The sequence below is a fragment of the Leuciscus leuciscus genome, assembly GCF_965113295.1.
Source record: "Leuciscus leuciscus genome assembly, chromosome: 5".
In the NCBI taxonomy this organism is placed as follows: domain Eukaryota; kingdom Metazoa; phylum Chordata; class Actinopteri; order Cypriniformes; family Leuciscidae; genus Leuciscus; species Leuciscus leuciscus.
Window position 1 is genome coordinate 46,400,878 of NC_138729.1, and position 24,872 is coordinate 46,425,749.

General features: G+C 40.1%; 1 long non-coding RNA gene across 2 annotated transcripts in view; it reads left to right on the plus strand.

The window, feature by feature from the left end:
* LOC309499585 overlaps window positions 1-24,872 on the plus strand; it is a 32,223-nt gene that overhangs the window by 518 nt on the left and 6,833 nt on the right. Inside the window, exon 2 of one of the 2 annotated variants that reach the window (XR_014206292.1) lies at window positions 84-162. This is a non-coding gene — a long non-coding RNA (uncharacterized lncRNA). Of the gene's footprint in view, window positions 1-83; window positions 163-23,708; window positions 24,488-24,872 lie in introns of those variants that run through there. The other variant, XR_014206293.1, reaches the window with a different exon arrangement.

Sequence of the window (24,872 nt, forward strand, 5' to 3'; positions counted from 1 at the left end):
CTCCTCTCTTTCTGCATGTATAATACATTGCAAACAGGGCATTCGTCAACATAATTTGATAGCTGCCCTCTTTCACTTTGAAGGAGATGGATCCAGCTCTCTGATGAAGAAGGATAACAAGAAACCGTGAGGAAGAGGACATGCGCACGTGCATCGCTATGGGTGAGTCTGTATAATGTGAGTGCACCACATTGTTTTTCGAGGAAGCCCTGGAACATAAAAAGGCAGCGTGGATTTTCTCCTGCTGATCAGCAGTCAGAGGTTTGGAGTTAATTGGAGAGGATAGACACTCAGAATTAGCCGAGGCCAAAAATAAATGGTCTGACCACGGACTCCATTATTGAGCATTCTAATGGTGTCGCTTCATGATGCCTGCAGGTGCAGATACAGAATCATTTCATTTATTGAACATTTTAAAATGTTTAATAAAATTGGATATTTGCCAATCAGATTTCTTTTAATTATCAACACATAACAAATAATAATTTTGTGTATACAGTATACTCAGGGCTCAAGGGTGCTATAAAGGACAAGATGCAACCTTTTCAACTGTGACTATATTTGTTTAAAATCTCAACCAACCTGACACAGCGACACTGTTTCAACCAATTGTGGGAGTTTTGGGTGGGACTTTCTGTTCGACCAACCAATGACAAATCGATAGAGTGTTCAGGTAACCTGATATTTTATTTGGCAGATTAATTAATTACCAGCTTTCTGCCAGTGCATTTTTTTCAGCGTTGTCATGATGTAATTTTCCTGTTGCTCAGGAATGATTAGTCCATGACATTTACGGCTGAGTTTATTGGCCATGAAGTCTTGAAATGAATTACGAGTTTGTAAACTTAAATTATGATGCAGTGTTATTTTAGTATTATTTAAACTATTATAGTATTTATTAATATTTTGAATTAGCCTCTATTTTTATATTGTCAGTTTTTACTTTAAAGGTACAATATGCAAGAATTTTTGCCGCTAGAGGGCGCTACATTCCAAACAACAACAACGGCGTAGCTTGATGACGATGTGAAGGAGCGTGGAATGATGGGAACTGTCGTTTTAAACTCCACCGTGGATGTAAATCAGTCAGACGGGAATCGAAAAATCATGTTCATGGATGAGGCTAAGTTCTATTTTTATAAATGTTGCGTTTAATGACATGCTTTTAGTGGCGAGGCTGGCGTGGTTCAGCGCGGTCTGTGATGGGAGAGAAAAGAGACGAGCAAGTAGGTCAAGTGCAAATGCACCTGTGTCTTATTGCAGTGATCGGCGTGGAGAGACCGCTTATAAGCCGCGCTGGAACGAGAGAGAGACTGGAGAGAAAATTGGACGCAGAGGAAGAAAACCGGTGGATCCAAGCTCTCATTTTTGAACTGTTTTGTGCCGTCGCGGTTGCCACAGTGAATGAGCGTTGTGCGCGGCTTTTGTTTGTTTTGCTTTATTTTAATAAAGTACGAGTCCCAGTCACGCCGACGCGTCTTCTTCCTTCCTGACTCTTAAACCTCATCACACTTTTATTTCATTAAAATGAATTAACCGCAAGAAAAGTAAGGTTTAATACTTCATAGATGTTACTGTATTTGTTGAATTCATTGTTGTGATAACGCTGCGCAGTTTTACATGTTCTAAACAATTGTTGTAAAAGTACATTCGAACATGCCCACATCATTTGCCAAAATACTGATTCATCTTTATGTATAACACATGCTATGTTTATTTACATGGCCATAAACACCAGACGTGATAAACAATGTCAATAAACTAAACACAAATCTAAAGCAATAATACTTTCCTTACATAAACATAACTATTACCGAATGCTACATTTGGAAAATATAAAATTAAGCATGCTTTGTCGACAGAACCAGCTGCAATCGGTAAAGAATAATTGTGTCCCATAACGACTGCAAGAAACAAGCTAAAGTTTGTAGCTTGATAGACGCTACAACTACAACTTCCGCATTTGTCCAGGACTCCACGCAGTACGAGCGGAAACCGAGGGTGACGCGGATATGACGCAATTGACTGGCGACTCCCAGCTCCCCCCTGCTCTAACGCCCCGTTTCCTTGGTTAAAATCTCAATTTTCTCACGATTTAAAAATAGTTGGAAACATTTGGGATATTGTAAGTAATCAACTTAACAAAATATATAACACTGGCCTTGAGATTTTGGGATATTTTAATGCAAAATTCTTACATATTGTACCTTTAATTCTAGTTTTAGTAATATAATTGTATGTGCTTCTGTCATTTTATTTATTTATTTTTTTATTAGTTTACTTTTAGTAGTTTTTCTCATTTTCATTTAAGCTTTTCATCTAATATTTGTATTTTATTTTATTTCACCTTTATTTCAATTACTAAAACATATTTTTAATAGTTCTAGTGTCAAGTGTTTCGCTGCATAATTTCATATTTCTCGCCCTGTTTTTCATTCCCTAAGTTAATACGCTTTCTTAGTCCTAATGCAACATAAAAAAGACCAAAGTATGCACATGCTGTGTGTAATTGATGCCTTATCTGTATCTGTGCTACCAAAGAGAATGATGTGAAATATAGTTTGGTTCCACACAAGTAGTCTATTCAAGCTAACGGCATCTCTATTTTTCATTCCCAAAATGTGTACAAACTAAGTTGCACATTCAACATCTTATTCTAAACAATACCAATTTGTTTTCACCTGTATTCTTTAACTGACAAACACCCAATTTAGAAAGTTGGGGTTTAAAGTCACCATGAAACCAAAATTGACATCTCTTGTTTTTTTTATCGAATATATGCTGTGTTTATTATAAATTATTATTCATGTGCATAATTCTTTATAGAATATATCCCTTGTAATGCCCTCATAATCTTTAATCAAAATATCTTCCCATCTGCAATGACATCTCTTCTCTGATGATGTGTTCACTGGCGTGAGGGCAGGACAACCTGTCACTCACGTGAGATCCACCAATAGAAAACAACACTTTATTATTTTTTTTTTTTTTCAAAAAGCCATTTCACTTGGCTATACATCACAATAGGGAAAAAAAGATGATCACTTCTGTTTCCTGCCAACTTTGAAGAAATTAACAAGTTTCCCTATGGGCCAACCATAAATTTATGTGCACTCGGCCCATTAATATGATCATTCTGACTTGACTAGAATGAATCCCCTTGAGAAAAGGTAGTGAAAAGTCATGTGGCAGCTGAGAAACCACATCCAGAGCCATACATTTCCATTTTTAAATTTTAGCTTTATAATGCCAAAATATAAATATATTAGGTGAGAGGTGATAAGCCAGTATTATTTTATAACTGTCTTGTTTTTTACCTTAAACAAGGTCATGAAAATTGAGCTGAATTTCCTATGAGGGCTGTCTTTTTTTCCTTTTTTGTTTTGTTTCGGTTTTTCTCCCATTCAGGGTTGTGATGAGTCTGTGCAGATGTAAAGAGACTGTATCAGTGGTGCACTTTCTCATTTTCACCTGCGGCTTAACGGAAATCCATCATAAAAGCGGCTCTACTGTTTTTATAACATCTTCATTGATTCGTCTCCCTCTCTCTCTCTCTCCATCTTTCTCTCTCTATCTGAGTACTTTGTGTGTCTTCCAAAAGCAGTGAACATCTGCTTTCTCTGTCAGTACACACACACCACCCCCTCACTGGCTGAGGGAATGATTCATATAGCCGAGCCCACACACACACACACACGCACACACACACACACGCACACACACACACACACACACACACACACACACACACACACACACACACACACACACACACACACACACACACACAGTCAGACCTCCACACAATGAAAAGGTGACAGCAGCAGAGCGCACTACCTCAGGCTCCCATCAGGGGGCACTCCTGCATTTCACCCACTACAGACCACTGCAGAATCTGAATCATGAATGCCTGAAAAAACAAACAGCACGTTTGATACATCTAACACGAATCAAAGAAACACCTGGAGCTGCGACACATGTCAGCGGGATCATGCTTCGTATTAACCCACGCGCTTTGCTGACAGCCTTGATCCCAACAAATACAAAATCTGTCAGATATTTATATAGTACATAGGCTTAAAGGTGCACTCAGTCATTTTTATTCGTAAATTAATTAATAGGGCTTTTGATGTGCTGACTCCAGTCACATCAGTAGCCTTATAAATGCTATTTTATTTGACACAGAGCAGGTCGCAGTCATGTTGAGATCACATTACCAGCCGAAAGCTACTCTGTTTATCACTGTACTAATCCTCCTATTATTGGATATGTTCACTCATAGAATAAATTAATAATGGATAACCACAAATTTATACAATGGCATCATCAGCGTTGGGGAAAGATTTGTATAAATGCTGTTCTTTTAAACTTTACATTCATCAAAGAATGCTAAAAAAAAACAATTGTGGTTTCTCAAAAAATATTTAAGGCACACTATGTAATTTTTCGCCACTAGAGGTCGTTTATTCAAAACTTAGCTTGAGGACGCCTTGATTTTGGTGAATCATGGGAGTTGTTGTCTTCACCTCTTCAGCCGGTGGAGAATACAATGGGAATCGGGCAGAAATCATATTCATGGATGACCGGTAATGTATTACAGATTTGTTAAAGGGACAATGTGTAGTTTTTTAAGTATTTTATGATCTAAAATCAATATTTTTATTCATAAATATGTCCTCAGTGGTGTACAAATACCTCTTCCAATGATCTGACTTATCCTAGTAAACGAAGAATTTATTATCTTTATATACATGGGACGGGTAGGTCCACGGAGGCTTCCATGTCATTCCGCCATCTTGAAAAACTATAATAGCAGAGAGGGACAAAAAGTACTAGGCCAACGCGTTTCCACAACGCGTTTTCGTTCAGAGCCAGCATCACGTGACTGAAAGCAGCTGAACCGGACAAGAAGATTTTAGAGACGCTTGTCACTGCCCCGGCAAGTTTAAAAGGCTGCACTGCACGGTTATTTATAATGGAGGACCATACTTATGTGGAGCCACAGGACCGGAGATTGCAAAAAACAAGGGTTAATGTCGGGATAGCTTTTTCCAGGTGGAAAGAGTTGATGCAGGAGAAAGCTTTCAAAAGAGACGCTGAACTTGCCTGCTTTCTTCTCAACAGGTAAGTCAATGTTACGGTCGAAATTACAAGCTTTTTTTTCATTGCTTGGTCGCTTCTCTGCCTTTGGAAACTTTCAATTCTATCAAACATCCCATTTGTTCGATGAGTCAAGCTGCAGTTTGTTTGAAATAACAAACCTGTTCACCCGAAGGAAAACTCGATGAAGTGCTATTAGAAGACATCCTGTCATAGCTTTTTGGTACATAACGGCTACCTTTGAAAAAGTGAGGCGCTGTAGAGCACTATTCGTTTGAATGCAAAATACAATTTCACAGCTAGATGGGAGAAATTCCTACACATTGTCCCTTTAAAGGTACAATCTGTAATTTTTTCGCCACCAGAGGTCGCATTTTCAAACCAATAACAAAGACGAAGCTTGATGACGCTATGAAGGAGAGTGGAACGATGGGAGTTGTCGTTTTCACCATGCAGAGATGTGTGGAATTCACAAATCATATAAATTATATATCAGCTAATAAATTTTTTTTGTATTACCTGAACGTTTGATCACACTATTTTATGTCATCGTAATGAATTAGCTGCCAGGAACGTGAAATGTAATGCTATATTAGCCTGTTACTGATATGTGACTATTTGTCAAATGATTTGGTGGGTTAATGCTGGGGGGCATTAGGTGGGCATGGCAACACGGCACGCTCCGAGTACCAGTGACTCCGACCTGCCGTCAGACCTTCACTCCGTGGACGAACCTCAGCTTTCTACGGGCCGGAGTACCCTTAGAACGAGTTTCCAGGCATGTTGTTGTCTCAACAGATGCCTCCACCACGGGCTGGGGTGCCATGTGCAATGGACATGCTGCCGCGGGCTCCTGGACAGGACCCTAGCACCTTTGGTATGTCAACTGCCTCGAGTTGCTGGCGGTACGTCTGGCTCTACACCGCTTCCGTGCGTTGCTCAAGAACAAGCACGTACTAGTCCGCTCAGACAATATCGCGACAGTAGCGTACCTCAACCGACAAGGTGGTCTACGCTCCCGCTGTATGTCGCAACTCGCCCGCCACCTCCTCCTATGAAGTCAGAAGCATCTGAGGTCGCTTCGAGCCATTTATATCCCGGGAGACCTGAACCGTGCAGCCGACGAGCTCTCACAGTTTCAGCCTCTTCCTGGAGAATGGAGACTCCATCCCCAGTCGGTTCAGCTGATTTGGGAATAGTTCGGGGACGCACAGGTAGATCTGTTTGCCTCCCACGACTCTTCCCATTGCAGCCTGTTTTACTCCCTGACCGAGGGCATGCTCGGCACGGACGCACTGGCGTACAGCTGGCCGCGGGTCCAGTATGCAAGTATGCGTTTCCCCCAGTGAGCCTTCTTGCACAGATCAGGGATCAGGGAGGACGAGGAGCAGGTCATTTTGGTTGCGCCTCATTGTGGGACCCATCACCTCGGACCTGGTTCTCCGAACTGGTACTCCTCGCAACAGCACCTCCCTGGCCAATCCCTCTGAGGAAGGACCTCTTTTCTCAGAGACGGGGCACCCTATGGCACCCTCGTCCCAATCTGTGGAACATCCACGTGTGGCAGGTTTGAGAACCCTACCACCAGCAGTGGTGGCTACCATCACTTCCGCTAGAGCATCATCCATGAAACATGCCTATGCGTTGAAGTGGAACCTCTTCGTCACCTGGTGCTCTTCTCGCCGAGAAGACCCCAGAAAATGCCCGATCAGTGTCGTGCTTTCCTTCCTGCAAGATGGGTTGGAGCGAAGGCTGTCTCCCTCCACCCTCAAAGTGTATATTGCTGCTATCGACGCAGTTGAAGGTAAGTCCATGGGGAAGCACGACCTGGTCATCAGGTTACTAGGCTGTACTAGGATCTGCTCCGGTGTCTTCGCTTGCTCGCCACTCCTCGGACTGGATCCGTGCAATATTTCCCTCAGGTGAGCTTCCCAGAGAAACCCTGAGTTCCTCCAGCGCCATTGAAGTCGACGCCAGAGTGATGCCTCCGGCAGCTTTCGCGTTGGCTAGGTGCCTCCATGTGCATGGTTCCCCCCTTGGGCGACCCCCACATGCGTATTCCACTGTAAGCCTCTCTGAGCATGTGTCTTTCCCTTGGCAAGCCACCTTGCCCCCCTGGGGTTGAAACATTCCACCCTGCGGGTTGAACACCCTAGTGTTTCTCCATATGCAGCCCGCTTGCGGGTCATATGTGTATTCTGTAAGGGTTTAAAACCCTTGTGTTTGAAACACAAGATGAAACAAATGCTTTGGTCAAGCACGGTACCTCATATATTTGTTTTGCACAAGGTAAGTTAGCACTAGCCACAGTTTTTAAAGCGCAAACACAGTGGTTTCGAGAATCACATCTTGAGGTCTGTGTGTAATTGATGTTTTAGTACGAAATGGGAAAGTCTTCTTAAGTTGTGTTAACCACAAACTTTATTTCACTCACAAGTTCAAAACCACTACTCTAAAAACCCATTAGAAGTTCCTGAGGGAACCCATGGTCAACTAGCCTTTCGTGTCGGCCTACAAAATGACGTCACGTCTGAACAGCTCTATACAGTGTAACATCCCGTCTGCATTGTGAGCAAATAACTAGAATGCTTTGGATCTAATCTAATCAACAAAACTTTGTCCACTGCAAATGTGTGATAATAACAGGAACTTATAGTGTAAATTACTTTTAGAAATGTCACTGTGAGGATGATGTGATGCATATTTACCTCACCTTAACTCTCTTTCCGTCTGTCAGACTGTCACTTTCTCTTTCTCCCTTTGAAGAGGGTGTAGAGATGCAGATGTATTACGCAGATGGGCTGAGTTTAGTTGTTTACAGGTGACAGCTGCACATATGATACCTCTCTCTGCCTGAATCTTAAGGTCCTGTTTACAGTTATTAAGATGCGTCTTGGTCAATCAGATCACAAGTAGACGAGGGAGACACATTCCCATTTACTGGTGTTTTAATTCGTCTCTTTTGTCCACTTTCAACACTTCTTTCCTGATTTCTTCGAGGGGAGGGTCTATGTATGGGCTTTTGTATGTATGGGCTTTTTCAGATCTATCAATCAAATGGACAAAATAAGCTCACATGATTCACATTATTTGAAACACGGAGAGCAGCAGCTTTCGTTTCTGCTCTGACAGCCGCAAGACCACGGCGAACGCTGTGAGTGTGTGTTAGAAATCAGGAATGGTGAGAGAACATTGTGCCTGGTACGATTTTCAAACCAGCCGACAAAAGTTTAAAACCCGTCTGGCTAGCGCACTTCCCATAATGTTTATGCATTAGTTTAATAGGTGGAGAGTAGGCATCTTTTGTGGCTGTTCAAACACATTCAACCACATGAGCTTTTACACTACGAAAGCAGCTGGTTGAATGTGTTTTTGTCTGGAAGAGGTCAAAAGTGGACAAACTCAAATCGTTTTAGACCCTGTTTACACCTGTATTTAGCGTCGTCCACTTGTGATTCAATCGACCGAAACGCATCTTAATACCAAACAGGTCCTTAGAGAACACTTAGAACCCACAATACACAAAGGAAATGACATTGACTCCATTTTATCCACAATTAAACTGTCCCAACTGTTTATAGTTTTTTCTTGAGTTGTATGCATATCCCTATGTTGTAGTAACTTGGTTATCCCTATGAAGTAAGGTTAGTGAAAGTTTTAATGTTTATATCCAGGATTAGCAATGTATCATGGCTTTAATGTTGTCCCAACCCAGGCATGTCAGGTATAAAATTATCATATTATTTTTACCATACTTTTGTTTGATTCTGCACAAACTCTCCAGACCACCATAAACATGCAAAGGTGTGGAGCGAGACAAAACGGACTTTCTCCGGCTCAATATTCGCACCTCATATTGGCTACTTTACCAAAGAGGGGTGTGACTGATAGAGGCTTAAAAGATCCCTACTTAGAAACATCTTTGCTCGTTCCTTTCGAGACAGGGTTAGGGTTAATGTTTAACAGTGTTGTGTAAACACCCCCTGAGTCTATTGGGCAAGACACTGCACCAGAATAAGTGTTAATATACATTGTTTTGAACGTGTAGCAGCAACATGGCTTTGAAAATATATTTAACATATATTTAAGCCAGAACGTTACTTTAAGTCAGTTTAAATTAACGGTTATGTAACATTTGACAATCTACTACATTAATTAAATTTAGATAAATAATTCATGGTGGTTCCACTTGTATTGTATTTCTGAATACATTTTCATAACACATCTATACAGTATGTAATGGCCACATCTAAAACTCATGAATATATTTTAAGATTCCATCCCATGAACTTCACAAACTTTGGCATATCCAGGGACTTGTTGTTCTCTGCCATGGGTCATCTGACACACGATCTGAGTGGATCCGGTCCTGCTGAATCATAAGTGCACCGGAGATAACAGAGTGATGCCAACTAAAGTTTACTGCTAAATGCAGCAGCGTGGCATATTTTTAGTCCATTTCACTGACCACAAGTTCTGCAGCTGTGGTTTATTAATTTAACAGATACAACTTTGAACTTACTTTTATGCTATTGCAGTTTCTGAAAAAGTGTATAGTCATAGCAGTAATTTGTGGTGCTTTATTACTGTACATATATACTATTATAGTATTTATTAAAATTATGATTTTGCTTTTATTTGTATAGTTTTTAATTTTTGTTTAATCTTGTTATGTGCTTTTGCCGTTATTAGTTTTTGTGTATTTATGTTTATTTAGCTTTACAACATTTTTCAGATTTAGTTTTCAGTTAGTTGCCAAGGCAACATATCTAATTCGTTTAATATTCTAAAGGTTTTTTTTTAAGTTGAAGTTTTTCATCTAATATTGAAACTATTTTATTACAGGTTTATTTCATATTTCAAATATCGAAAATTATTTTTAGTTGTTCAGTTTAACTATGACAATACACACACACACACACACACACACACACACACACACACACACACACACACACACACACACACACACACACACACACACACACATCTATATACTAAAGTGTTACCCTAATTTTATATATAGGCCGTTTAATACTTACAAATCACATATTAGTGGATTATTCTAAATGACCATATTCTACATCCCTAAATCCTATAATACCTAAACTTAAAAACTACCTTACTAACTATTAATAAACAGTAATTATGAGTTTATTGAGGCAAAAATATTAGTTAGTGAGAATTGGACCCTAATCTAAAGTGACCATAATTTGTACAGATTTGATCAATTATGGATTTTAGTCTCTGTTTGTCTCGCTCCATCTCTGTCTTCCGTGCAGATGTAGAGAACTGATTTTATATGCCTGACTTGCGGACTTTAGTTCGGCTGTCCTCATGGTAAAGTTCATCTGTGTCTCTGCTCTGAGTTGTCAGACCTCGGGTTGAAGTGCACCATACATCCCTAAGCTATGAAATGCTGGTCTGCCTGCATAACACAACTTTTTCATTCTGCGACTAAGCTTAGGATAGGAATCTGCAGGCATTTTATGTAGCTCTTCAACTAGTCTTACTGTTCAATAAAATGTTGAACCAAGCTGGTTTGTTTTGTCGGATAGGTTCACTAGAGGAGAGACTTGAAATATTAATAATCTGTGCTCTCATGGTGTATATAGAGCTGTAATGCTGTATATTGTCTTACAAATTGGCCTGCTTGAAAAGGTGAATAAAACTAGTTATCATTAATGTGGATGAGTACATGTTTCTTTTCAAATGTGTGGTTCTGTTGTACATGCAACGTTTTCTTGAGGTACTGTGGTAATAAATCCGGGATGTGATTTTCCCGTATTTATATGGGAAAAAAATTGAACTGGTCACATGCCTGTAAATGTCAGTACTCAAGGGTCCACTAGTGTTACCCTCGAATGCCTTTGCTTTTGAACTGAACTTGAAAGTGTCCAGGATGCTAAATATAAACATTTCAATTTCATCTGCATAGAAAATGTTTTGAAGAAGACATATATGCTAATTCCGAGTTGCATTATGAATTACATTTTGAGACATGATGATGCATGAAATCGAGATTTTGAGATAATTTGTTGTTTACATACTTGTATAAATGATTCGAGCCTAAATTTCCAGACAGTCAAGTCCCACAGCAGACTGATGCTTATTTCAGAAGATATCTTCGTATGTTATCACGTGTTTGTGACTCAGAGTATGGAAGTAAATGTTAATATGACAATATTTTTCATTACAGTATTGTATGATGTCTCTCAGATTTTTTCATGCATCGCATGGCCAAATATAGCATGCAAACAGAGACATAATTGAACATGCACGTGTGCATGAAAAAAAGTGCAGCGGAAATCACATGCAGTGAAATGCAATTATAATGTGTATTTGTTAAATACACAGAATTTCTAATGAAAACTTCAACCAAATAATGTGGAAAGCCTCAGCTGGCGAAGACTTCCAAGGATAACTAAGGCTTATGTAATTACAGAATTCTCTGAATTAAGGTCAAAGGATATCCAATGCTACCCAGAATCCTCTGAAACAAGTTGCACATGTGAGCAGAGTGATGTTTTGATGGTTTGGCAGAATGTCTATCCTGCTGAAAAGCCAAAGATTGGTTGTGTAACGTAACCAGCAAGGCTTCCTTGGTCATTAGCAGTTTCATCAGCAAGACAATGCTGGTTGAAACAACTTTACTTGCTAGATTTTGCTGGTGAACAGCATGTTCACACTTCCACAATCTAGACCAACACCGAACTAGCATTAATGAATGTGAAGTCATGCTGTTTTAGTTAAGCAGGGCAGAAGCTTCTGAGCTGCTGGAGTGTGTTAATATTGAAGACGGTCCATGTTGAAGCTCTCTTTAACATATTCCACAAGCCCTTTGTGACCTCTCCCGCTGAATACAGCATGAGAAAAAGGCCAGTCGGATGACTACTCAGGGACAGCAGAATAGCGATGGCCTCTCTTCGATCAGCACGTCATTGATGAATTGACAAAAACGCCTCAGGCGTCTGACAGTGGACAGCTGATCAATGCTGAGAATATGTGATGGACAAATGGAAAAGTACAGTAGCAGCTAATAACTGTCACACAGGAGATCTAACTGTAGTGATCCAGCCCCGTGCCATCAAGAGCATGTACATTAATGTCAATAACATGATATTTTTGATGGAAAGATGGAGGTATGTGCGTTGACTTATTTAGTTATTCCCACCAGCCACCCTGTGTAACCAAATCATTAAAGTCTTGACTCTTGAGAGAACGCAGCATTTAAAAGCTATGGAAGCCCATTTCCACCTCAGAGGATAACAAAAAAATTAAAAAGGTTAATGTGAGAAAGATATAAATAAACTTTACACTATCATTTACTTTTATAGTATCTTGTGAGATAGTCAAGAGAGCGAAAGTCATATTATGAGATGAATGAAGTCACAATTGTAAATCTACTTTATAAAAGCTACTTTATATTTCACAATCTCTCAAAACTGGCAAATTATGTCTTCAAATTGTGCCTTCATATCCCACAACTATTATGGGGGGGGGGGGGGGGGGGGGGAGTATAATTTTTACTTTTAATTTATACTTTTGTTTGACAAGGATGCATTACATTGATCAAAAGTGTCAGTAAAGACTTTACATTTGTTACAAAATATATATAGTTCAAATAAATGCTGTACTTTTGAATTTTCTATTTATCAAAGAATCTTGAAAAAAAATCTATCATGGTTTCCACAAAAATTTGAATTAATGTGAGTTATGAGATAGCAAATTTGCTATTGTGAGAAATAAAGTTACAACTACTTTTTAGGTTATAAGTTAATTGTTTATTAATTCTGATGCAGAAGTGCCCTTGCATAAAAAGTAGAAGCTGAACAACATGTTTCAGAGTACTAATATTCATTTGGATATGGTGATTATGCACTAAATAAAGCTCTGATATATGGTTAATGTGTAAGATGCAGTCAGTTGGAAATAAAGCAGAAAAGTAGCTATTTGGTTTTCCAGAAGTCCGTTTAAGCAACATTTTCTCACCTTTTGGTCGCATAATCCCCTATGAAAAAGTTGAATTTGCAGCATTCTCTCTAGTGTGTAGACACCTTTTAAATTGTTGCCATCTATGTTTCTTATTTACTGCTGCAAGACACCAAAACATTGCTACTTTTATCATGATGTCATCCAATGAGTTCAGGGAATTTGGAGCGTCTCTATTCTTTTCACACATGTAAATGAGACTATGGGATTCATGCCAAATTGCATTGTTCATCTTACAATATTATTATTACTTACAATATTACTTAGGAGATATAAGCATTCAAAACGTACAGTACCTCACTTCCGCTAAAATGGATAACAGATTTTTATGACATCACCGCGGACTTCAGCATCTCATCACAACTTCTGTCCAATCAAATGCTCTCTAGAATCTAAAGCGTTCCGCCCCCTATGCTATAAATACCACCTGGCCAAAGCGACCGTTGACACGTCACGGAACAATATGGGTTGTGAGATCGGTTGCTCAAACGCTCAAATTTTATTCCGTTTTCCAACTGTACGTTAGTTAAGAATGAAATGGCTAGAATTTATTCACACCTCTACTATTGAATCCAACGTATCATCAGCGCTCGGATTCGCTTCCATGGTGGTGTCAAGTATGATGTGCAGTCTGTAAGCTAAACTAAACACTATTGGCTATTTGAAAAGGGGGAGGAGCCATTCAATATGTCCCACATTAGCTTCCTGTTTCAGTGGAAATTACGTCAACGCATCATACAAAGCTGAGCGTTCCAAGGCACTTCAGTGGGCCTTTAAAATAGCTTGAATGTAACTCTACAGCCTTGCTTCATTTAGTATACGCCTACTCATGAATTTGCTAATTAGCCCCGCCTCCACTCACTCGCACCAGCTCAGAGATCCACTCTGTCAGCTTTACTGTAGTAAACGCTGCACAATGGCAAGTGGAAATACTGGTTTAATTCAGCCGTATATGTTTGAACAAAGAAGTGGAAGAGTGAATTTTACAGGCTCGTATACAAGTCGATGCATCATAAAGATGATGCGTTTTATGTAGGCCTATCACTCTCTTCAACGTCGGACACATAACTGTAATTATTATGATTAGCATTTGGCTTGACTACCTTATCACACAGCAAACATTTTGTTGTTTTTTGTTACACACACCATGTTCCTATTCACCATCTCAGCATCCTTAGAAACGCTTTGAACATCACAGAACGTTAGTGGAGAAAGGCATATAGTTCACAATAACATTGTAATATTGATCATATACTTAATTCACCCGTTATATTGCTAAATGTACCTGATTTTTCATATCAACAGAAAATATACCGGGATAACCTGGCTTCTCTTGAAATTCCCCTTCTTCGCAGCAGTTAATGATATGCTAAAGCCCACCGGCACATTGACGTGATTGGTTACAAGGTAATTTGTGATGTAAGAAACACCGTTGATTTCAAGCCGCGTCTTTTTTTCACTGCAATTTTAAAGAAAAAATACTCAGCAATGGTGTTGACTTATTAATTTGCACATGGTTTGTCTTAAAGCATATTAAAAACGCCACATAGACATAAACAACATTAAAAACTTGATTTTCTCCATGAGGGGTCTTTAAGTGCACACGCACTCATTCACTCACTCATAAGAAATTTATATTTGGGTGTTTTTGGACGGCTCTGTGTTTATAAGTGGGCACTTCCGTGTGGTCGGTTTGGCAGCGCTTAAACCGTGTCCCCCAAACCTACGCTGTTTAGTTTTACTGTTAAACACAAGCATTTTGCAAAGTATGTGCAGACACTTCTAAGGACTTGAAGCCTGAGGGTGGGCGAAACTTTGTGTTTCAGGACGTTTCTCTCTCTTCCCTTCCTCTCCGAACAGGAGGAGCGATGAGTGAACAGACAAAATTAGAGAAAAGCTGCAGGAACTGAAAAAAAATCTCGGAGAGTGTCAACAAAGTCTCTGCCAATGCTGTGAAATATGATTACGAACTCAAAGTTATTGATGGGAGTAAGAACACACACATGCTGTTTACTGGAGGAGGAGAGCTGCTTCGGATTGCTGGCAGTACAACTTTATAAAACAGAGGAGAGTTATTCAGCCATGTGATCGTATGTGTGGGCTCCTTTTTTTATTCCTGAAAGAAACTTCCCCACACACACACACACACACACACACACACACACACACACACACACACACACACACACACACACACACACACACACACACACAAAAGAGAGACAGCTGGCACAATAGAGCACATAATTCCATCTGTTAGCATGCTCAACAGTGAAGTTGAGAGCGATTTGGCTACTGGAAACATTTGAATTCTTGAAAGAGATATGTAAACATACGTTGGCAGGGCGTTTGTTCCCCTCTATTCCTGTCGTTTTGCATGGTTGCATTGCTAAAATTATCTCTGTTAGGACACACCAGCAGTTGGAGGTGTAAAAGTGATGTGAATAAATGTTGGAGTGTGAATTTATTTACATGTGCTAAAATCAGGTGGTGTTAAACACATACGCACACACTGAAAGTAGATGGAGGAACAGATGCTGCACATAGAAACGAATCATAAAAAAAAAAGAATGCCCTTTTCCTCAATCTAATTTCCTCACTGCTGTATTTTGACAAAAGCTGAATTAGCTGTACTTTTCTTTTTATGCTTCCATTACTTGACAGTGCTAAAAAACAACTATCATCATTTACAAAAAGCCCAGACCTACGGCGGCCCAGTAGTTCACAACACAACGAAATTTTAAAAGCAGACATAAGTTCACAACACAACGAAATTAAGCCACAACACAACAAAATGAATCCACAACACAACGTAAAATGAGCCACAACACAACTACCAATACAATCAAGCTTTGGAATTTTTTAACATGTCTGTTTTTGAATGTTAAAAAGTAATTTTAATTAATACAAATGATACGTTTTAACAACTTGAAGGAATTGGCGGACGTTCCCTTAGGGATCATGCGCTGTGGTATCGCGTCAAAGCATTCTAGAGTATAAATGCAGCTATAATGCAAGTAGGTGATTTTGAATTAATAAATGTCGATATACAATAGTTAGCTACATACTGTTAAAACTAATAGTGGTGTTGATATTTTTTTTTAGTCTGCTGACTCTATAGAACAGTAGCATGCATGGAAAACTAACTTTATCGCACTCCGAGAGCCCTCTAGTGGTCGGGAGAATTTCCGTTGTGTTGTGGACTTATGGTTGCTTTTTAAATTCCGTTGTGTTGTGCACTACTGGGCCACCGTACAAACCACACTGATGTAAATACAATGTTTTTTTACATCGGTGATGAGCCTGTGAAAAGGGTCAGTAAGATTTTCTTTTTTGTGAAAGAAATTATTTTTACTCAGTAAGGATGCATTCAACTGATCAAAAGTGACAGTAAATACATGTATAATGTTGCAAAAGATATCTTATTTTAAATAAATGATGTTCTACCAGAAAGACTCGGGAGAATAAATACTGTGACAATTATCCATTTATTAGCAACCCAGCAAGCAATAAAGTTCTTTGGCGTAGGCCCCGTCCGTAGCTCGCAATCTGAGGGTCCGGACTCTGCATATCCTGCCTGAAGATCAAGGCAGGGGCGCAGCCGACCCCCGTGAGGTATGGAAGGGACCATCCTGGTGGTGGTGGTGGTGAGGAGGATGGAGGGAAGGATTCAATTTGGAGGAGGTGGGGAGGATGGTGGTGAATTGAAGCGTCAGCATCTGCGAACTCAAACATGAGTAAGTACCGAACTTTTATACCACAAGTGTTGGAATGTGATTGGATAGATGAAAAGGTAGAGTGACGTAACAATTAAGTCTTCCTGGCAGAACTTAATGCTAAAGCTTTCATTTATTTTGAACTCTACTCATCAAACTCATCAATCATTAAAAAAAATTATGATTTTCCACAAAAATATTATGCAGCACAACTGTTTTCAATATTGATAAAAAGAAATGTTTCTTGAGCAGAAAATCATTATATTAAAATTATATCTAAAAGATTGTGTGACACTGAAGACTGGAGTAATAATGCTGAAAATTCAGATTTGCTTCACTGGAATGAATCGTATTTTAAAATATATATATAAAAAACAAACAGATTATTAATATTTCACATATAACAAATGCAGCCTTGGTGAGCAGGAGACTTTCAAAGTTTTGAAAAATTCAAGCAGTCTTTGTTCTGTTGCTTAATGTTTCTTTGTTCATTTTATGGTGTTGACTTGTCTTTTAAAAATCAAGTTTACTTAACTGAAAAATGTTTGAAGGCTATATGATTTTTTTTTTTTACTCACAATTAGTTTGCATTAATATTTCACTTTTTAAATAATAATAAAAAGGTGTAAGGTAGCAAGTTAGTTTTTGTTGTGGTATTGAAATGGGTATCAAGAATATCGGCTACTGATAATTTGGCACCATGACAAAACTACTTGGTTATGAGTAATAGTACCAGTGATGTTTGCCTTCGCAAACACCACTAATAATCTGCCTGTGAAAATGGGAAAGCCCAAAGTGCTGGCACAAACTCCCCGTTCAATTTGTCTGGCAAAGGAAATGCTGTGACAACACTTCATTTGAAATTGTGTTCCGATATGCTTTGGACCAAAAAGAAATCTATTTGTGTTCCCCCATGTTAAGATAGTATAACAAGATCCTTTGATATTTCTAATCATGTTTTGGTGCATCTCCTGTCATATCTTCTGTCATATCATCTAATATAACTGTGAGAAAACAACAAACACTGACAGTAATATTAGCATGTACTGTTTGCGCTTCATGTGTCAGAATGTGCCCATGGTAATCTATAGTTCACATGTAATACAAATGTAAAACATGTAGGCAGAAGAGAAGATGCTTTTTTGTCTGAAATTGATTAGATTGAGTCATTTTCCTTGAATAGCATCTGATTAGTTTGATATTTGCATGAATGTTGTATCAATACAGTATACTTCAGTGTTTAGTGGCACAAATCTCATGTTTTGTTGTGCAATAACTTGAAGAAGATTAGATATGTTTGATAAAGATTGCCTGTATGAAAAGTAGCTAGTTATAAACGCATCAAATGTCTTTTGATGGTCTCGGCACATCAGATAATGATCGTATGATTTTTACGACCACAGAGGATCAGAGAAAATGAAGGTTCAGGAAATTGACAATATGTCCTGGTTGTGATTGGACAGTCATGCGCAGAAACAGGAGGAAACCGGTAAGTAATATAATTTCATTTTCTCATGTTTATTGCTTGTGCGATGTGTGTGTACATAGCAATATAGTCAATAGCAACAGACCTCCAAACTTCATGTGGCCTTCAGATTAGCTCAAGAACAGTGCGTAGAGAGCTTGGGTTTCCATGGCAGAGCAGCTGCATCCAAGCCTTACATCACCAAGTGCAATGCAAAGTGTCGGAGGCAGTGATGTAAAGCACGCCGCCACTGGACTCTAGAGCAGTGGAGACGTGTTCTCTGGAGTGACGAATCACGCTTCTCTGTCTGGCAATCTGATGGACGAGTCTGGGTTTGGCGGTTTCCAGGAGAACGGTACTTGCCTGACTGCATTGTGCCAAGTGTAAAGTTTGGTGGAGGGGGGATTATGGTGTGGGGTTGTTTTTCAGGGGTTGGGCTTGGCGCCTTAGTTCCAGTTAAAGGAACTCTTAATGCTTCAGCATACCAAGACATTTTGGACAATTTCATGCTCCCAACTTTGTGGGAACAGTTTGGGGAATGGCCCCTTCCTGTTCCTACATGACTGCGTACCAGTGCACAAAGCAAGGTCCATAAAGACATGGATGAGCGAGTTTGGTGTGGAGGTCCTTGACTGGCCTGCAGAGAGTCCTGACCTCAACCTGAGAGAACACCTTTGGGATGAATTAGAGCGGAAACTGCAAGCCAGGCCTTCTCGTCCAACATCAGTGCCTGACCTCACAAATGCTCTTCTAGAAAAATGGTCAAATTCCCATAAACACACTATTAAGCCTTGTGGAAAGCCTTCTTAGAAGAGTTGAAGCTGTTATAGCTGCAAAGTGTGGACCAACTCCATATTAAACCCTACGGATTAAGAATTGGATGCCATTAAAGTTCATGTGCATGTAAAGGCAGACATCCCAAAACTTTTGGCAATATAGTGTGTGTGTGTACATATAAAACTCAGCAAAAAAAGAAACGTCCCTTTTTCAGGACTGTGTATTTCAACAATAATGTTGTAAAAATCCAAATAACTTTACAGATCTTCATTGTAAAGGGTTTAAACAATGTTTTCTATGCATGTTCAATTAACCATAATCAATTAATTAACATGCACCTGTGGAATGGTCGTTAAGATCTTAACAGCTTACAGAGAGTAGGCATTTAAGGTCACAGTTCTAAAAACGCAGGACACTAAAGAGACTGTCTACCGACTGTGAAAAACACCCAAAGAAAGATGCCCAGGGTCCCTGCTCATCTGCGTGAACGTGCATTAGGCATGCTGCAGGGAGGCATGAGGACTGCTGATGTGGCTAGGGCAATAAATTGCCATGTCCGCACTGTGAGACGCCTAAGACAGCGCTACAGGGAGACAGGATGGACAGCTGATCATCCTCGCAGTGGAAGACCACGTGTAACAACACCTGCACAGGATCGGTACATCCGAATATCACACCTGCGTGACAGGTACAGGATGGCCAAACAACTGCCCGAGTCACACCAGGAACACACAATCCCTCCATCAGTGCTCAGACTGTCCGCAATAGGCTGAGAAAGGCTGGACTGAGGGCTTGTAGGCCTGTTGTAAGGCAGGTCCTTACCAGACATCACCAGCAACAACGCCGCCTATGGGCACAAACCCACCTTCGCTGGACCAGACAGGAGTGGCAAAAAGTGCTCTTCACTGATGAGTCACGGTTTTGTCTCACCCGGGGTGATGGACGGATTCTTGTTTATCGTCGAAGGAATGAGCGTTACACAGAGGCCTGTACCCTGGAGCAGGATCGATTTGGAGGTGGGGGGTCCGTCATGGTCTGGGGCGGTATATCACATCACCATCGGACTGAGCTTGTTGTCATTGCAGGCAATCTCAATGCCTTGCGGTACAGGGAAGACATCCTCCTCCCTCATGTGGTACCCTTTATGCATGCTCATCCGGACATGATCCTCCAGCAGGACAATGCCACCAGCCATACTGCTCGTTCTGTGCGTGAGTTTCTGCATGACAGCAATGTCAGTGTTCTGCCATGGCCAGCGAAGAGCCCGGATCTCAATCCCATTGAGCACGTCTGGGACCTGTTGGAACGCAGGGTGAAGGCTAGGGCCATTCCCCCCAGAAATGTCCAGGAACTTGCAAGTGCCTTGGTGGAAGAGTGGGATAACATCTCACAGCAAGAACTGACAAATCTGGTCCAGTCCATGAGGAGGAGATGCACTGCAGTACTTCAAGCAGCTGGTGGCCACACCAGATACTGACTGGTACTTTTGATTTTGAGCCTCCCTTCATTCAGGGACACATTATTCTATTTCTGTTAGTCACATGTCTGTGAAAAATTTTTAGTTTATGTCTTATGGTGTTGACTCTTTTAGTGTTCATACAAATATTTACACACATTAATTTTACTGAAAGTAAAAACAGTTGAAAGTCAGAGGACGTTTCTTTTTTTGCTGAGTTATATATATATATATATATATATATACACACACACAGTGGGGAGAACAAGTATTTGATACACTGCCGATTTTGCAGGTTTTCCTACTTACAAAGCATGTAGAGATCTGTCATTTTTATCATAGGTCATTAATGACATATCAAGAAAAACAAAAAATCACATTGTATGATTTTTAAATAATTAATTTGCATTTTATTGCATGACATAAGTATTTGATCACCTACCAACCAGTAAGAATTCCGGCTCTCACAGACCTGTTCGTTTTTCTTTAAGAAGCCCTCCTGTTCTCCACTCATTACCTGTATTAACTGCACCTGTTTGAACTCGTTACCTGTATAAAAGACACCTGTCCACACACTCAATCAAACAGACTCCAACCTCTCCACAATGGCCAAGACCAGAGAGCTGTGTAAGGACATCAGGGATAAAATTGTAGACCTGCACAAGGCTGGAATGGGCTACAGGACAATAGGCAAGCAGCTTGGTGAGAAGGCAACAACTGTTGGCACAATTATTAGAAAATGGAAGAAGTTCAAGATGACAGTCAATCTCCCTCGGTCTGGGGTTCCATGCAAGTTCTCACCTCGTGGGGCATCAATGATCATGAGGAAGGTGAGGGATCAGCCCAGAACTACACGGCAGGACCTGGTCAATGACCTGAAGAGAGCTGGGACCACAGTCTCAAAGAAAACCATTAGTAACACACTACGCCGTCATGGATTAAAATCCTGCAGCGCACGCAAGGTCCCCCTGCTCAAGCCAGCACATGTCCAGGCCAGTCTGAAGTTTGCCAATGACCATCTGGATGATCCAGAGGAATGGGAGAAGGTCATGTGGTCTGATGACGAGACAAAAATAGAGCTTTTTGGTCTAAACTCCACTCGCCGTGTTTGGAGGAAGAAGAAGGATGAGTACAACCCCAAGAACACCATCCCAACCGTGAAACATGGAGGTGGAAACATCATTCTTTGGGGATGCTTTTCTGCAAAGGGGACAGGACGACTGCACCGTATTGGGGGAGGATGGATGGGGCCATGTATCGCGAGATCTTGGCCAACAACCTCCTTCCCTCAGTAAGAGCATTGAAGATGGGTCGTGGCTGGGTCTTCCAGCATGACAATGACCCGAAACACACAGCCACGGCAACTAAGGAGTGGCTCCGTAAGAAGCATCTCAAGCTCCTGGAGTGGCCTAGCCAGTCTCCAGACCTGAACCCAATAGAAAATCTTTGGAGGGAGCTGAAAGTCCGTATTGCCCAGCGACAGCCCCGAAACCTGAAGGATCTGGAGAAGGTCTGTATGGAGGAATGGGCCAAAATCCCTGCTGCAGTGTGTGCAAACCTGGTCAAGAACTACAGGAAACGTATGATCTCTGAAATTGCATACAAAGGTTTCTGTACCAAATATTAAGTTCTATTTTTCTGATGTATCAAATACTTATGTCATGCAATAAAATGCAAATTCATTACTTAAAAATTACACAATGTGATTTTCTGGATTTTTGTTTTAGATTCCGTCACTCACAGTTGAAGAGTACCTATGATAAAAATTACAGACTTCTACATGCTTTGTAAGTAGGAAAACCTGCTAAATCGGCAGTGTATCAAATACTCCCCACTGTATATATAGCCTATAAGCACTGTTTAATTTTTATGTTCTTTTTCACTCTCAAAGCAGTACTTTGTAAATGACTGAGTGTTGCAGCATTTTTTTTTGCAATGTGCATATTATCAGTGTGGATAATATTGACACTTGACACTTCATGTCAAAAGGTTGCATTATCTAAACTTATCACAGTAAATATGCTGCATATGAACAACATGAGCGTCCTGCAGTTTTGGGTTTCCCTAAGCAAGCTCCTTTATGCTGTGCACCACCCCAGTCGCAGCAGTTCAGCATCGGGGCTAAATTTCACACACCTGGGTTTCTCTAACTAAAAAGAGGGTTAGATGACTGCTACACACAGCACTGTGTCATCATAAGGCAACGCCACCCTGAGAGACTCTCTGAAGATTCCAGCTTAAAACCTTCTGAGGTTGTTTTCAAAAGTATTGATATAATCTTTCAAATGTAAATTCAAGGTCACACTTTTTTTCTCAAGCACACCTGTTGCTGGATTTCTCGGAACTGATGAACCTCATATATTCACAATGCACTTACTGAACCTGATGGGTGGCAGGAGTCACAACACTCTGGGGATGGGCAATGGCAAGTTTCAATGGGTAAATATGTTTATGTATATTCTTATTTTAATTAAGTCAAGTCAAGTCAAGTTTATTTGTATAGCGCTTTTCACAATACAGTGAATCTAAGAAGCTTCACAGTATTAAATTAAAATAATACAACAAAGTTTGTTTCAAGAGGAATTTATTGATTGATAAAATGTAATTAAATATCCCCAAAATATCCCCAACTGAGCAAGCCAAAGGCAACAGTGGCAAGGAACCGAAAAACTCCATCAAGTGACCTAATGGAGAAAAAAAACCTTGGGAGAACCCAGGCTCAGTCGGGGGCCAGTTCTCCTCTGGCATTTATGAGCTAGAGGCCGGATTGTAGTTTGAACTGTAGGATTATATGAATGCCTGGCTGAAGAGATGTGACTTTAATCTAGTTTTAAACTGGGAGAGCGAGTCTGAGCAACGAACAGTATCAGGAAGACTATTCCAGAGTTTTGGAGCCAAATGTGAAAATGCTCTCCCTCCTTTGGTGGTTCTGGATATCCTAGGTATGACCAAAAGCCTTGAATTTAGTGATCTTAAAGAGCGTGATGGATTATAGGGCGATAGAAGATCCGTTAAATAGACTGGAGCTAAGCCGTTTAGTGTGAATAATATATATTAATCAATTCAAATAATGAATTTTATATATATATATATATATATATATATATTCCATATTTTGCCGCATTCATTCAGAATTTAATTATATGTTCACAGGTGCGTATACAGTCAAACCAAAATTTATTCAGACACCTTCACCTTATCACAGTTTATTCGCTATAGTCTAGAAAATGGTAATCAAATATGACAAGAACTTTAGTTATCAAATCAGTTGATATTTCACTGGTTTTGGCCATCCTTCTGTTAGACTGTCTCACAAATGAATTAAATTTAACAGCTGACAGCTATTAAACCTAAGTACACAATTAAATAATACCAATTTAGGTCAACAAATTACCAAGCAATGCTTAATTTTGTTCAGTCTGTTGTGTAAAAGGGTCGCATTAGCAATTAAAGAAAATAACTTAAGCAAAACATGGTCAGGTCAAAGAGTCTGAATAATTTTTTGGTATCAAATTTGTATACATTTTACTGGTAGTCCACTGTATGAAGAATGTTTGGGTGTCACAGTTTACTTTATTTTGCTCTCCTCACTTACATAAATGAACTATGGTGTTCTGCACCCACTAGTAAAAAATATAAAAAATTATATCTGGTGTCTGAATCATTTTTGGTTTGACTGTATATCTATTCTTTTACAGTGGCTTTAAATATGTCTCATCCAATGAGAATTCGGAGCCATAAAGCTGAATCTACATGAATCTTTTGCATCTGACTTCTTGCATGCTGTTCACTTCTACAGTTTGGGAACAGCAGGCCAAGTGGACCATGAACATCCCATACATCTCGATGTCAAACCCTCAAGCTGCCGAAGCCCCTGGGAAGGATGGATATTTCCGTGTGACGTGCAAGAGAGCGCTCATGTGCACAGTCACCAAGGCTCCCGCCACGAATGGAGACACACAGGCAGTCAACGATAAACATGTGGGTGTACTGGGAAATGACAGAGAGCGACATCCACGCCAGGCAGACAGGGCACACCTTTCTAGACTTTTTGTGTGTGTGTGAGATAGAGAGAGAGAGACAACCAGAGAAAGAGACGGACTATGGACTAATGATTAATGACATTTAGATTATTCAACTTCAGAGATGTCCCACCCCCTCAACACAGTCCAGATGCATACGGAGAGATGAGGTGAAGATGATTTAACCCGTGTTCTCTGGGATTTTGGCGAATATGATGGATGGCATGGAAGATGCTCAGGGAAAGAGAAATGCATAAATCATACTTTGACGCCGTTGATTTATTCGTTTCAGAAAGAGTGTTATTAGGGGAGGATTCATCGTGTCTATCTTTCTTCTGTGAAGC